The sequence below is a fragment of the Manis pentadactyla genome, chromosome 2 (assembly GCF_030020395.1).
Source record: "Manis pentadactyla isolate mManPen7 chromosome 2, mManPen7.hap1, whole genome shotgun sequence".
In the NCBI taxonomy this organism is placed as follows: domain Eukaryota; kingdom Metazoa; phylum Chordata; class Mammalia; order Pholidota; family Manidae; genus Manis; species Manis pentadactyla.
In genome coordinates this window covers 137087142-137103939 of record NC_080020.1, presented here as the reverse complement: position 1 = coordinate 137103939, position 16798 = coordinate 137087142, and the positions used below count along the sequence as shown (strand labels likewise).

General features: G+C 47.3%; 1 long non-coding RNA gene across 1 annotated transcript in view; it reads right to left on the bottom strand.

Annotated features, from left to right (window-relative positions):
- Nucleotides 1-1798: 1798 nt before the first annotated feature.
- LOC118918177 (uncharacterized) overlaps nt 1799-16798 on the bottom strand; it is a 38024-nt gene continuing 23024 nt past the window's right edge. The window contains exon 2 of the long non-coding RNA XR_005027036.2: nt 1799-1946. This is a non-coding gene — a long non-coding RNA (uncharacterized LOC118918177). The remainder of the gene's footprint in view (nt 1947-16798) is intronic.

Sequence of the window (16798 nt, the reverse complement as noted above, 5' to 3'; positions counted from 1 at the left end):
AGCAACTAGCATGATTTATTTAATACCATGGAAATTGGTGTCTGGCAGCAAACCAGGCTGTTGCCAGTTGCTTCTGTAACAGGCAAGATGAGGCCATAGAGGTGGGGAAGAAACATAGCCTGTTGGGTGGCTGAACCCCTATGTTATATAACTGAGCAAAATGGTCACCTGCAGGGACTTGGAAGGCAGACCCCATCACTATGGGCTCCTAGAGGGAGTCACATTAGAAATGTACTTTAATTGGAATTGGCTCCATTTGTTAAGCAATATAAGAAAAAGATGACTCAGGAAATAATTGGATGCTAAGTGACAGAAAGTGAAAGGAAATAGAGGGTCCAGAAATTCAGGGCCTTAGAGGGTTGCAAAAGATAACTACTTGTATTCCCCAAACAGTAAAATACGGGAATAGAAAATCATTTCAACTAAGTTCTGGTGAACTTTCTAAGTTAAATAAGTGACTCAGGTCAAAGGTAGAGCATAAGCAAAGGTAGACTTCCCACTAAGGCCCAGGGGTCTCAGAGAGGCTGCCACTCTGATGAGAGAGAGTGAGAAGCAATAGAAGGCAGAGAAACAGAGGAGATTCCAGAGGGATGTCCAGGGAGGGTCTGGGCTCTGGGTATTGGCGCACGGAACTGACAGGAGGAAAACAGATCAGAAGTCACTGTTTTTACACTACCAACAATACCATGAGTCCGGATCAAAAAATCCTCAGACTGTGTGGGACTTACAAACTGTTCTTTGAGTTCCCATCTTCCCTGAACAGGAAGTGAGCTCCCAAAGTGTACTGCTGGAAGAACACACCTCCTAAAGCCCATTCTTCTGTCGCCGTGGGTGGCAATGAGCCAGGAGCAGCCCTCAGAGGGTGGATTCTGGGGCCATGACCATGGGGCACTGGAGAGCAGGGGCAGGGTGTGATCGGATCCCCCCACCCCCACCACCCTGGCACCCACAACAGGGAGGCGTCACCCTGCCTGTCCTGCGGGACTGCAGGATACCTGCAGGCCGGTGAGAGGTCAGAGACGTCCCTTCCTCCTTTCTCCATGGGGGAAGGTTTCACACGGGCCTGCTGTCCCAGGCACCGCTGTAGGGGGGCAATCAGGGGAGGGTGGGTGGCAGAAAAATTATCTCTCAGATCATAAGAAAGCAGAGCAAAAGGAGCAGCTCCTGTTCTTCCTGGAGAGGCCTGATTCGTGCAGAGCTCTGGGTTCTGACTTGGCTGCTGGGACTGGACGGGCCTCGGAGTTCTCTTTCTGGGGAAGAGGGTTAGCAAGCTGTATTTTATGGGAAGAGAAATAAAGGAATTTGGTGGCCAGAAGGGAGGCCAGTGGCAGAGACAATGCTGTGCTTTCATGAATCTGCTTCATTTCCCTCTTGGAATCCAGGAAATGAGATTTCCCTATTCCCTTGCATATGGGCATGACTGTATGATTAGTTTTGACCAACGTAACATGGGCAGAAGTGAAATGAGCCTGTATTGGCTCATCCTATAAAACCCACCCCTCTGCCCCCCACACAGACAAAAACCCTTCACACGCCTCCTCCGTCCCTTCTGTGGGGCTCTGGGAGGCCGTGTGTGGGGGAAGGCAGTGTCCCCGAATGTTCCACCTATTGGAGGAGAGCTTCCCAGGAGAGCCACCCAACCAGGGCATCCACACGGGACCCTGAATGAATGACACGTGAACTGCCATGACGTTAGGCCACTAAGATGTGCCGCTTAGAGCGTTACTTCCCTGAATGGTACTGTCTTGAATAATGATTAGGAGTTCACATGGTAGGTAAGGGGGAAGGAAGAAAAGTATTTCAGGTGTCCAAAAGACACGGGTGCTGGACCATGTTTATTGGAGGATTTCGGGATGGTTGCAGATTTTTGGGCCTTCAGGGAAATCCAAGGAAAGCAGAGTAGGATCCAGTGGCAAAGAGTCCGTATGTCCAGATGGGGAGTTCTTCTGCAAGTGAGAGGGAAACAGGAATTTAAGCCAGAAATAATCTGATGTAATATTACCTTTTAAAATACTTTACAGGACACAAACTGAGAGACTTTCTAAAATACTAACTAGTCGTCTTCACATATGTCAAAGTCATGAAAGACAAGGAAAGACTGAAGATCTGTCCTGTCTAAAGGAGGCTAAGGAGACGACAGACTGAATATGAAATGGGATCCTGCATTGTATCCTAGGACAGTGGAAAACTGAAGTTTCAACAAGACCTACAGTTTAGCTAAAAGCCCTCTACCAGTGCTAACTTCCTGGTTTGATAATTGCATGAAGGATATATGGAAACTCTCCTATTTTGCAATGTGTCTATGATCATTCTAAACCAATACAAAATATAAGTAAATGAATTTAAAAATACATTGCAGAGCATGGTATCAAATTGAGCATGTAAGTAGGTGTCAGGTAATTCTATCAAAAGGGCCTCTGGCGAGAGGTGGGTAGAAGGCTGGTGAGATGACTAACACAGGCGAAGGAGGGAGGTGGACTCCTAGCCGTCAACGTCCCACACAGGTTATCAAGTCAAGCCTCAGCCTTGGGGCACCAGATGAACATGTTGGGGCTTAAATCCAGACTCAAATGGATACCAAGGGTGACTGACACTCAGTCACAGAGATGGGGCTGCTGTTTGCTCAATCCCTTTGACATTCAGCCAAGATTCATCTTTGGAGCTTTGCAAAGTGTCCTTAGCAACATGAGTAAAGTGAAGGTGGAAATGGTGAGGTAAGAAGGGAAAAAGAGGTTGTTAGTAGCCAAGAACAATGGATTCAGTATTCTAAACACTTAGAACCTGGGCCAGTCAAGCTGTCTCCACAGTGGAGCTTAAAAGATCATGTATCATGAAGATAGATGTGTAAACTTGGGTATGGGGCACCCATGACCGGCGTGGGTGCTCCGGGCCCAGTGCTGAGTGCGTTCCTTTCATGTGCCCCTTCCCTGGCTCATTCATTCAGGAAGCACTATGTGCTCCCCTGTCAGACACCACACCAGCTTCTGGGAGGATGAGGGTGGGACAGGCAGATGTGACTCCTGTGACTGTGGGGCTTCAAGTCCCGGGAAGCACAGTCACGAAACAAGCATTTACACAACTGAGGATCCTGTGATGTCACTACAAGTATATTCTGTAACTCTCCCTCCAGGCCTGCCCCCAAAAGGGCCAGCATGCATTTAGTGTAATGGATATGAAGTGATGAAAGGGAAATCCTGACTTCTGTGGATCAATAGACACCAGCTCTGAACTGATGCTAATTTGTGGGAATAACAATGCTGCTATGTTTCACCTGTCACAGTGAAGGCTTATGCTGGTCAAACAATAGTTGGGGTTTGACCAAGTCCCACAGTGGGTCCAGTTGGGCCATGGCCCCACTTTGGGTTATTTTCCCAGGGCCTGACAATGTTAACTGAAGTTCACACAGTCAGCATCTGGAAGACCACGTACATAGGATCCCTGATGCTCGTATGGCAGGAAGCTCCAAGTGGAGCCCGTCGAACTTTTCCTTCCTTCTAGGACAATTCGCTAAAAGTAATGCCAAGCCCCTGGGTGGATTGCAGAGATTAGTAAAATCATCAAAGGCTTGAAGGTTGCAGAGGTGGAGATAATGGTAATATTTCTGCAGTAAACTCTGACTAGCTTATTCTTGAGTAACCTGAAAGTCTTACATCTCTATTTAACTTAACTGTTGGGCCTTTACCAAAGGTAAATGGATCACGGATTATCATAAACTTACATGGTGTCCTCAGTAGCAGTTGCTCTTTCAGATGTGGTAAATGTCAGCTAGAAAATATCAATCCTCCTCCTGGCATTTAATATGCAGCTATTGTTCTCACAAATGCTTTTTTTTCTTGCTGTCGTTAATGTACAATTACATGAACAACATTATGGTTACTACACTCCCCCTATTATCAAGTCCCCCCCACGTACCCCATTACAGTCACTGTCCATCAGCGTAGTAAGATGCTGTAGAATCACTACTTGTCTTGTGTTATACTGCCTTCCCCATGTCCCTCCCCTCTACATTATACATGCTAATTATGATGCCCCTTTTTCCTCCTTATCCCTCCCTTCCCACCCATCCTCCCCAATCCCTTTCCCTTTGTAACTGTTAGTCCATTCTTGAGTTCTGTGAGTCTGCTACTGTTTTGTTCCTTCAGTTTTTTCTTTGTTGTTATACTCCACAGATGAGTGGAATCATTTGATACTTGTCTTTCTCCTCCTGGCTTATTTCACTGAGCATAATATCCTCTAGCTCCATCCATGCTGTTGCAAATGGTGGGGTTTGTTTTCTTCTTATGGTTGAATGATATTACATTGTGTATATGTACCACATCTTCTTTATCCATTCATCTCCTGATGGACACTTAGGTTGTTTCCATGTCTTGGCTATTGTAAATTATAAATAGTGCTGTGATAAACATAGGGGTGCATGTCTTTTTCAAACTGGGCTCCTGCTTTCTTAGGGTAAATTCCTAGAAGTGGAATTCCTGGGTCAAATGGTATTTCTATTTTGAGCTTTTTGAGGAACCTCCATACTGCTTTCCACAATGGTTGAACTAGTTTACATTCCCACCAGCAGTGTAGGAGGGTTCCCCTTTCTCCACATCCTTGCCAGCATTTCTTGTTGTTTGTCCTTTGGATGTTGGCCATCCTTACTGATGTGAGGTGATATCTCATTGTGGTTATCTCACAAATGCTTTTATATATTTTTCCCAACTTGCAAGTTTGCTCTTACCTGGCAGAGCCCTCAATATGCCTGAACAATCTTGCCTCAGGATTATGTGAATTTTCCTTGTCTGCCATAATCTAGTACATAGAGAGCCTGATTCTTTTGATATCCTACAAAATAGCACACAAACCATCTATGTTGCTAGAATTATGCAAATTGCCTTTGATGATCAAGACGTCTTAAGTACCTCAGATGCTGGCTTAATCAGCTGGGACTGCCCTAACAAAATGACACACACTGGGTGGATAAACACCAGAAGTTACTCTCTCTCAGTTCTGGAGGCTAGAAGTCCAAGATCAAGGTGTGTGCAGGCTTACTTTCTGGTGAGACAGCTCTTTGTGGTTTGCAGAGGGCTGCCTTCTCCATGGAAAGAGAGTGAGCTCCATGTCCTCTCCTCTTTTTTGTGAGGGCACCAGTCCTGTAGGATTAGGGCCCATCCTTATGACCCCATTTAACCTTAGTCACCTCTTCTAAGGCCCTCTTCCAAATACACTCACCACAATAAACAGCCTCCTGCCTGTTCCCCCTCTGACGCAGCTCCGCCATATTGGAGCAGCAGCCTGAGGCAGGCCACGCCCACAGCAACTGCGAAGCTAAATAAACTCCGTAGCTGACAGGCAAGATCAGAAACCCCATCTAGGACGCAGCTGCCCAGCACAAGCAGCTAGAGGCCACTGTTCTCCCAGGAGAGGAAGGCCACAAACAGCCAAGAAGGGACTTTCTCTTACCCAACACACGTGCCAGCTCCCCACAAATATATCTATCACCATGAAAAGGCAGAAGAAATTGATACAGACCAAGATCACACAGGCAAACCCTGAGAAGGAGATAGACTTACGCAGTCTTCCTGAAAAAGAATTAAAAATAAAGCTCATAACCATGCTGATGGAGCTGCAGAGAAATATGCAAGAGCTAAGGGATGATGTCCGGAAGGAGATTACAGAAATGAAACAATCTCTGGAAGGATTCATAAACAGAATGGATAAGATGCAAGAGGCCATTGATGGAATAGAAACCAGAGAACAGGAACGCATAGAAGCTGACGCAGAGAGGGATAAAAGGATCTCAAGGAATGAAACAATATTAAGAGAACTGTGTGACCAATCCAAAAGGAACAATATCCGCGTTATAGGGGTACCAGAAGAAGAAGAGAGAGGAAAGTATCTTGGAAGAAATAATTGCTGAAAACTTCCCCAAACTGGGGGAGGAAATAATCGATCAGACCATGGAAGTGTACAGAACTCCCAACAGAAAGGACCCAAGGAGGACAACACCAAGACACATAATAATTAAAATGGCAAAGATCAAGGACAAGGAAAGAGTTTTAAAGGCAGCTAGAGAGAGAAAAAAGGTCACCTACAAAGGAAAACCCATCAGGCTATCATCAGACTTCTCAACAGAAACCTTACAGGCCAGAAGAGAATGGCATGATGTATTTAATGCAATGAAAGAGAAGGGCCTTGAACCAAGAATACTGTATCCAGCACGACTATCATTTAAATATGAAGGAGGGATTAAACAATTCCCAGACAAGCAAAAGTTGAGGGAATTTGCCTCCCACAAACCACCTCTACAGGGTATTTTAGAGGGACTTCTCTAGATGGGTGCACTCCTAAGACTAAATAGATGTCACCAGAGAAAATAAAATCACAGCAAAGAAAGAAGACCAGCCAAATACTAACTAAAGGCAAAACATAAAATCAAGTACCCACAAAAGCAGTTAAAGGAAGCACAAAAGAGCACAGAATAAAACAACTAACATATAAAGAACAGAGGAGGAGGAATAAGAAGGGAGAAAAATAAAGAATGACCAGACAGTGTTTAAAATAGCTCAATAAGTGAGTTAAGTTAGACAGTAAGATACTAAAGAAGCTAACCTTGAACCTTTGGCAACCACGAATCTAAAGCCTGCAATGGCAATAAGTACATATCTTTCAATAATCACCCTAAATGTAAATGGACTGAATGCACCAATCAAAAGACACAGAATAATAGAATGGATAAAAAAGCAAGACCCATCTCTATGCTGCTTACAAGAGACTCACCTCAAACCCAAAGACTATAGGAACAAAGAAAGACTGAAGGAACAAAACAGCAGCAAAATCATAGAACCTAAGAATGGAATAGCAGTTACCAAAGGGAAAGGGACTGGGGAGAAAGGGAAGGAAGGGAGGGATAAGGATGGGGAAAAAGAAAGGGGACATTACGATTAGCATGTATAATGTGGGGGGGGCATGGGGAGGGCTGTGCAACACAGAGAAGACAAGCAGTGATTCTACAGCATCTTACTACGCTGACGGACAGTACTGTAATGGGGTTTGTGGGAGGGATTTGGTGAAGGGGGGACCCTAGTAAACATTATATTCTTCATGTAATTGTAGATTATAATGACAACAAAATTAATTTTAAAAAAAGAATACAAAAAAAAAAAAAAACTCCACACAGGCCAAACAATACATGTCCTTGGGCTTGACTTAGGCATTGGGACACTTGTAAATCATAAAAACAAAAACAAGTGTTAGAGCCCTGATATATGACTACGCTTCAGGACAAATCAAATATACAGGACAAACAAAAAATACAGATAAAGGAAAAGTGTGTAAATCTCTTCACCCTGGGCTCCAAAGATTGAGGCTGGGAATTCAGGTGAGTGGAGGATGCTGTGAAACACCCTTAATCAGCAGCAGAGATCACCTGTGATGCCTGACTACATCTATGATGTGATGCACATCATATTTCTATGACATTATGTACAGTTGGTTTTTGTTAGCTCACATTGGTATGTGAGTAAATCTGCTACAAACATCAAATTAGTGAATACTGAACTGTCACTCTTAGAGGAAATGTAAGGTTAGGTTCCCATGGGCTTCTGGTCACAGCATTTTCATCAGCCAATCAATACAGAGTTTCCTTTTATTGTTAATTCATTGATTAATTATTAAAGACATTGTATTTAATATATGTTATTTATTGATTAACATTGAACTCACTGTCAATAGCACTGTAACTTATGCCTGGCAAAAGCTTATTGAACCTGGGAATCTGCCCTGGAAGGTGCATACAGCCTTCTTGCACTTGGGGTCACTAGACAGCAGGTCAGCACTGTGCCTGGGGGCAACTTTGAAGAGCGAAATCAACAAACAGCACAAATAAATGAGAAAAACATTGTGCTAAATACCATGCAAAAAGGGGTTCACAGTGTGAGAGCTGAAACCAGAAGGCAGGGCCTTGCATTTTCTCCCTCAGCTGAAAACGTGCACATTGGGTTACTCTGCTTTCATCGTCATTCTACACACTGTATATTAATGACCCCAAAGGTGCTACAAGTATAGATTTGGGGATGTAAATTTTAGCAAGTAGATGAATTCACAAATACGGAATCTGTTAACAATGAGGATCAACTGCATATGCTATGTCTATATGTGTGAGATTACATGTGTGAGATGTGTAGTGTGTGTGTATCTGTAAGTCTGCATGTGTATATGCATGTGTGTGTGGTACATTGTACTATGGTGTGTGTAGGGTGTATGTATCTGTACATCTGTGAAAACGTGTATGCATGTGGTGTGTGTGTGATGCATGTGTATATGTGGTATGTGAGTCTAAGTCTGTGCATGCATGTGTGTGTGTCTGTGTTGAGGTGTGTGGTGTGTATGTGCATATGATGTGCATGTGTGTCAACAAAGGCTGGCTATGGTCCAGAGCAGGAGATTAGCCTCTAACCCATATGTGCCAAGTCTAAAGTTAAATATCAGGCAAAGACCCAGATGCCAAATTCCAGGTGCTTATTCAGAGCAGCCTTAGCCAAGTGCCTATGGCTGGGCAGTGACACTAGGGCTCAGCAGGCCAGGACAGACAGGTGCAAAGATGGAGTGAAAGCTCTGTGACATGCAGGCACTCCTCTACTCCCTGTGCTGCTCCAGAACACCCGTTACCCATGGCACAGTCCACAGACACAGCTGGGAGGAGACGGGATGCTGCTGAAATCACGCACAGCAGATCTCATGACAAATCTCAGTTGGTCCATCTCATGTGCAGAACCGACCTGCAGCTCCAGGACCCGCAGGACCAAATACTGAGATGGACGGCAGACGCCTGAGCGGGCACTCGAGTGGGAGGGCAGCACATGCACCCCGGCACCCGGCGCTGGCAGCTCCGCCTCCGGGCTACAGTGAGCTCTGCCAGCAGCTGCTGACCTTTACTGCAGAATTTGTGCAAGTGGAGATTTTGTTGTGAAATACAATGTTGTTTCATTTGTCAATGGTCACTAAAGACAAACACTTTGATGCATAAAAGTAAATAATGAAGTGTTTGGTTTTGTTTTCATGTTTTCAAGAGAATAAATCAGTGTCTTAAGTTGGTATAAAGCAGTGAAAAATACTCCCCACCCGGACACACACACCTAAGGAGGAGCAATTAAAAAAAAAAACAACAGGTGATTGTATGTTACAAGTTTCTATTCATAATGAAACTTTGTTAAGTCCTGGAAATAAAATGTAGCTTCTTACAAAAAGATGACCTGCCCAATGAATGAATACAAGGTTACCACTGACACACAGGCAGTGTATTGAACTTCAGCGCTCCTTGTCTAAGCGCAGGGATGTCACCAGGAGGAAGCAGGGTTCCAGTCTGTTACCCTCCTGCTCGCCCATGTGTTCCACTCTTTCAGGTGTGTGCACCATGTGGAAGGCTGCATCCATCCAGCTCATTCTTGGACATTATGCTTCTATATTTCAACACATGGGAACCCACAGAATTGACACCTTAAATACACTTTGTCCTCCAGTCAAAACTCAGTAAAATTTATCTAATTGAAAAATCACTTTTTAGATGTGATAATTAAATATTGCAGTGTTAAGTATAATAAAAGACTCTTATGATGAGTTATCATAGTGAAGGGGAGAGCTTTCTGAAATAAAATATAAAGAGTGGTTCAGAGTAGTAACAGTGGAAGAGAAAGATGAGAATGAGGCAAGTGGAAAACTTCCTGTCCGGCCATCTGTGGCAGGGTTTGGCAGACTTTCTGGGAAGGTAGTGAGTGTTTCTGGCTTTGTGGGCCACAGGCTCTCAGGCACAGCTACTCAACTCTGACGAGGGCACACAAACACAGCCAGAGAACGTGTGTACCAGCCAGACATGGCTGCCTACCAGAACTTTATTTCTAAAGAGAGCAGGATGGAACTAGCCCCTGGGCCAGTTTCTGACCCTGGTCTATGGGAGAGTCTGTGAAATTAAAGGTGAGCAAGATGAGTGCCTGGCCCTCAAACACCCTCCACGATCACTCAGAGAACAGTAAAGCCCCCTTTGCAGCTTGATAATATATCTGGGCTCCATTTGCTCTGAATTCATACCTCCATTCAAAGGGAAATTTTAATATACTCTTCATTTCTAAAAGAATTTTAGAAATGCTCTTAAGGCATATTTTATTGAAAGATAACCAAATATGGAGGACCCCCACAATAAATAAAGCAGTGATTATTTTTAAGGAATAAGTAATTCTTTGCTCTGCAAAAGGAATTGCTTTCAAATTTTTCGAAGTACTTTTACCCCTTGCTGACTTTACTGGGTTGGACCTGGCATCTGTAATTCCTAATAAAGGTGGTAAGTAGGTAGGGGAACATTCTTCACCTGGTGAACTATAGCTAATTTGTTTCAACATAGTGCAGGGGCAACAATCAGTAGGACAGGGCTCGTCAGGGCTTGTCGGGGCTTGGAGTTGCCTGTGCCTTCTGTGTGTGCCTGCCTGTGTGTTCTCTCTGCCTCCTGCTGGCATGTACAGAGCTGCCCTCCACAATGGCCACAGGCCACCACTGTCCTGGAGCTGGCCGTGGGCACTGACGCAGGCCCCATGGTGGGCAAGGACACTGGACACCACAAACCCCTGCCTGGGAGGGGTGGCCCCTCTTGAAAGGAAAGGAGCGACACACAGCAGCAATTCACCGGAGAATTCCGCTTTATTGGGGAAAGGTGCTGGGTTATATAGGAAGGGGCATGGGGTGATTGTGGTGTTACTTCTACGGGGCTGGTGGCTATTGGCTAGGTGCTGGGAGTGGGAGTGGGGAGAGAGGTGATTGGTCTTTAGGTGGCACCGTCGGGAACTGAGGACCCGGAAGAGAAGCCGGAAGTTCGCCATCTTACTGGTGGGGGCCCTTCACCTCTTATGGCATCTCCCCTCCAGACCAGGTTAGGATCCCTTTCCCACTCTCCTGCCTCGCCCAGGGTGGCCTGTGTCATGCTGAGTAAGAGCCAGGAGGACCCCCAGCCACCCCCTCTCCAGCTGTGTGATACCCCATGTCCCTTACTGCTCTTAGCCTCGGTTTGTCATCTGCAAAGTGGGAATAATAGTAGTTCCCCTTTGCAAAGTTATGATTGAATGAGACAGTGTTTGAGCACCTAAGACAGGGTTCCCCAGGCAAGCGGGCTCTGCCCTGTTCTAGGTCAGCTTCCTGTATTTATTAAGTCTTCTTCAGCGAACTTGAGCTCTCATCAACCCTCCTTTAAAACAACAGCACTGCCATTTGCACTAACTCAGTGAGTAATTCCATAGGTGTTTCATGAGCTCTCTGCCTAATGAAAAGTGACTTCTGGGCCGCACACCATCCACCTGTATTTTCACAGGTAAGGAGCACAGGGTGGATGCTTGTGTCAAGCCTGGTACCTGCAGTGACTACTTTTTATTTCAGAGGTGAGCACATATCTCCCTTCCTTCCCATCCACCTTTTGGAACAGGGCAGGTGGCACAACAGGCTCTGGTTGGGCTGGGGAAGCCCGGGGCTGCCCCCCTCAGGCTGGGGTTGTGCTCAGTCCACAAGCTCCGCAATCAGATCCATGCTTCCTTACAAGGGTCGCCCAGCCCAAGGATGGAAAGACCGTCTGAAGTCCTTGGGGATGGAGATGGGGCTGCCCTCCCCCCACAGGCCTGGGCCTTGGGGTGCCTCCCTCTGTGCTTTCCTGGCCCAAGGGGCCCAGGGGTTCCATTTGGGAGCTGGGAGGGCAGGATCTGCTCTCTCGATGTGACCCTTCTCCCTGACACACAGGGGTCTGTGCAGAAGAGACTACAGGCTGCCAGGCAGGAGGGACCTCACGGATGGGGTCCCCATGCACAGGGCTGGGGAACCCCCCCACCACAGGTCTGCTTAGAGGATGTGCAGGACTGACCTGGGGCTAGGATGCCAGCCAGAGTGCCACCAAGGGAGTTGCAAAGCAAGATCTGTCCACCTAGTAGCCAGGATGATTAGGCCTCGTGTCCCAGGCACCCTTCCAAGACCTGGGGATCCCCACTAGTGGTCAGACAGTCCTTGGCTGAGCATGGAGTAAGAGCGAATGGGAGCAGGTATGCTCCAAGCAGATGTCACTCGGCCCTGGAGAGGCTGCTGCCTGGGTAGCTTCCTTTTTTCCTTGGTCATTGCCAGCATCATCTCCTTGGACGCTCGTTACGAGCCATGCTGCAGAGAAAATGAAGGTTCCTGTGGCCAGGATTCTCACCTGGTGCTGGTCTGCTTGCGCCTTGCTCACTGCACACGTGTGGCCAATGCGTTATCGGCTCTATATAAAGAGCTCCACCCAGTGCTCTGCGCTGGAGGGCTGCAGGAGAGAGCAGAGGCTGGAGGGGTGGCAGCGCCGAGGACAGAGCCTGAGACCAGCTTGCTGCATACAGACTCGCTCTGAGGCAGATGGGATTCTAGTGCTTGACCTGCCACCATGGGAGTAAAGTTGGGTATAAGCCTTTTCACCCCAAGAACATTCCATTCTCATTTTTCAGCCTCACCGAATCAAGATGAACTTGCCAAGGGCTGAAACCACTGGCAAGACACTTGCTTTCTTCCTGTGTGTTCCTGGACTCGCCCGGCAGAGCATGCTTGCATACGTATTACAGCCACCTGTACGAACATCCCTGATTAGCTGGGCAGTCTTGGGAGTTGCCACGTTTCCTCTGTCCCTCCCCAAGTACAAGGTACTTTACTCATCCTTCAGTTATTCACTCACCCCATTAAAAGAAGACATGCATGGGCGTGTGCCCAGCCCTGGGCAGCACCGGGACACAGCAGGTGTGTAAGCTCATATGCAAGTGGAAGGAGACAGACCACAGTGAATATGGTAAGTGAGTGACCATAGCACATGGGAGATGGGAAGCACTGCAGGGGAACAAATGAAAAGCTAGAGCAGGACTTGGGGTATCAGGAGTGTGGGGGCCAGAGGGAGAGGAGGCAGAGGGAGTGGGCCAGCTCATAAGGGCCCTGGCCGGAGGCCAGCGCAAGGACGGTGGCTTTCGCTTGGCCAGGTGGCAAGCCCCCGGGGTCTGAGCAGAGGGGGCCCTGACCTGGTGCAGGGCATACCCTTGATCCGATCACCCTGGCTCCCATGTTGGGTAGAGCAAGACGAGAGGCCGGGAGACACCAGGAGCTGTCTCAGTCCACTCAGGCTGCTTGCACGGAACACCACGGACTGGGCACTTGAAGAGCAGCAGGAATCTATTGCTCACAGTTCTGGAGGCTGGAAGTCTAAGGCCAGGGTGCCAGCGTGGTCAGGTGAGGGCTCTCTGCAGGCTTCTTCCTGTGCGCTGACATGAGGAAAGGGCCCAGGAGTTCCCTGGGGCCTCTTTGTCAGGCACTGACTCCACTCCCAAGGGCTCCATCCCCGTGGCTTAGTGCCTCCCAAAGGCTCCACCTCCTAACACCATCACTTTGGAGGGTAGCATATAACAATTCAATTTGGAGGTTGCAAACATTCAACCTATGGTGAGGCCATTGCAGGAACTCAGGGCAGAGAGACAGGGTGGGGGCCATGGTGCTTGCAGCAGGCCTGCTGGAGAGGCTGGGTCCTGGGTGCACGTGAAGAGCCAGCAGGTCATGCTAAATAAGGGTCACAGACAGGAGTAACAGGTGACACCAGAGTTCGCTCTGAGCGGCTGGCAGGATGGAGGGGCCATTCACAGAGAAAAGAAGGGCTGCAGGGGTGGGAGGGCATCTGCTTGTGGGGAAGGCCCAGCAGTTTCAGATTTGCACACTTTGGATCTGAAGTTTCTACTCATTGCTGGTTCCACCTGCTTGTCTTGACTCTGCCTAAATTCACTATCAGAGGGTGACTTTATCCCCAATCCGCAGACCCCTTGCCAATAGCAATAGCAGGATATTAATTTTCCCCCTAAAACTACACTGTTCAGTAATGAAAGTAGGAGCCAGAATGCTCATATGCATAAGTAATGAAAGGTTGAGTCCTATATTAATGTTGCTGCATATCAGTAGCTTTTTATAATCAAATTATAATGTATGTAGCCAAGTAGAATTGCATACTAGTAGTCAGGTATTAGTGACTTGATTTAATCTCAGTCAGGTTTCTGAGGTATAGGTAAAGCAGAAACTAAAGCAGTTTTCCATTGAATTTTATTCAATTGCTACAGAAAGCCAAGCAGTTGATTCTGTGGGGGAAGTCTGTTCCTTCCAAAAGTGTGTTGTTTTGATCCATGCATCACATTTTAAGCATGCACCTGTGTCAGTAAGGGCTTTCCCGTGAAACAGAACCAGTAGGATGAATAGCCCATGTGAACATGGGGCTGGCAAATCTAAAATCTGTAAGGCAGGCTGATAGGAAAGCAGGCTGGAAACTCAGATGGGTGTTGACACTGCAGTGTTCGGGCAGAATTCCTAATTCTCTGTGAAACTTCCCTTTGTGCTATCAAGGCCTTCAACTGATTGGAGAAGGCCCACCCACATTATCAAGAATAATTCCTTTGACTTAAATTCAGTTGATTATAAATGTCAACTACAATGACATCTACAAAATACCTTCACAGGAACACCTGGATTAGTGTTTGGCCCAACCACTGGGCACCATGGCCCAGCCAAGTTGACACATACCATTAACCATCCAGTAACCTTTATGAGCAAGTGTCCTACCCTTTTCTGTCTTGATGATATCACCATGTTTGCAAAAACCAAAATGACTAATTCTGATCAAGAGTAATTCATAGTAAGAGTTTCTAACACTCTTGGGCAGGTGGAGGCCTTGGGAATCAGGCAGAGGCTTAGCTAAGGGGGCTGTTGGGGATGGCCTGAGGGGCAGGGTGTTTCCTGAAGCAGGGGCCAGAGCAGGAGGGCACAGCCTGCACCTGCTCCTCCACAGCCTCCTGGCTGTCCCCCACATTGGCTTACCTGGGGCTCTGCCTGCTGCCAGGTGCTGGGGTTCAGTCCAGACAGGCACAAACGGCTAGGAAGGCATAGCAGACTCCTGCCCGCAACACCCTCACCCATGTTACCTTTCCTTTTATGGTAGATTTTTCCATCTTTTGATTCATTGAGTGCCTGCTGGGGTCTGCCTGCAGTGGCCCTGCAATGGGGGGACCAGGAAGCCAGAACCCAGTCAGATGGGGAGGCTACCAGGCAAACTGTGAACTACCCACCAGGGGGTGACTATGGGGATGGGTAAGCCTTCAGGGTACCATGGGGTGCCAAGTTTAGGGGGAGGGAGAAGGGACATTCCTACACTTCCAGAAGGTCAGGGAAGTGTTCTCTGAGGAGGTGACCCCCAAGTCTTGAGAATCCTTTAGCATTTTGTAGACCTCAAACCACAAGTAACCTGAGTCTGTTTGTTACGGTTCAAAATGGGTGCAGGAAAGTGCAATAGCTTAAGAAAGACTTAAGACTTTTTCTATATCACGAATTCTAAATAGTCCAAGCTGAGTCTTACAGGCTCTAGATCCCTACCTACCCTTCTCCCATTCCTGTGTTCCCAGTTTGGGGTGATCAGAAATTGTCTTTAGGAATGCCATAAAAACCTCTTCAAAACCACTGAAACTTACTTACTATGTAGTATTATAAAGCAGCTTAAAATTGAGCAAGTTGGGAAAAGTGTTTACAAATCAAACAAGCCATAAGCATTTAACATTTCCAAACCCACCACACAGATATAAAGCAGGTTCAACACCATCGACACTAGCTGAGCGCCTTTGAAAAATTTATCAAGACATGTACAGGAAACAGAGAACGGACAGGCCCACAGGGATGTCACTGAGTGGACAGTTATGGTCTGGGCCTCACACTTGAGGGACAATTAATAACTATTATGCAACAGTAATTTATGGGGGCGGGGGGGTTTCTTCACTGAGCCAGCCACAGCGGCCCTCATTCACATGGTGTTATTACAGTGGAAAGCCACTGGGCCAGGTCTCACATACACACATGGGGGATGAGAGGTCGAAGTCACACAGACACTCATGGGGGCTCTGTTGCAGGAGCAGCTGGGAAGGCTTACGCTCTTAGCTCAGCCACCATAATAAAATACAGACTGACTGGCTTAAACAACAGACATTACGTTCTCACAGTCCTGGAGGCTGGAAGCCCAAGGTCTGGGCGTGGGCAGGGCTGGTCTCTCCTGAGGCCCCTACCCTAGGTGCACATGGCCACTTCTGGCTGTGTCCTCACCTGATGTTCCTGTGTTGCGTGGGGCCCGGTCCTCTCTGCACATCCTAATCTTCTCTTCCAAGAAGGATGCCAGTCCTGTGGGATCAGGGCCCATGTTAATGGCCTCAGTTTTACTAAATCATCTGTTTAAAGGCCTGTCTCCCAGTAAAGTCACTTTCTGGAGTACTGGGGTTAGGGTTCAACATGTGAGTTTTGGGGTCCATGATTCAAACATAGCACTTTCTTAGATGGTGGGGGAGTGGGGTCATCAAAGAGGGCCTCTCCAAGAAGGCGACATAAGGTAAGGTGAGAAGGAATCGGCTGTGGGAACTGGGCAGGGGGTTGGGGGAGGGTATAGGGACTTCCAGATAAAGGGAACAGCCAGGGGGTCAAAGCACTGTGAAGGCTAAGGTAGCTGAAAGTAGGTGGGTGTGGGGACTGAATGGGCTGGAGGGTCAGGCTAAATGGGGAAACAGGGACAGTTCTAACCCAGAACTCATCCTTGCATCCTGGTGGCTAGTTTCTGTTATGTTTGACAGCTGTGGAAACTGGGAATGTTTTCGTGGTCAAGTAGTTTTGGCAGGAGTTCCTTTCTGTCCTCAAGGTCACCTCTCAGGCCTCCTACCCCTATGGCTCCTGGAGTCAGGTCAGCCTGAGAAGCGCTTTCAACCACTTGGTCCAACTA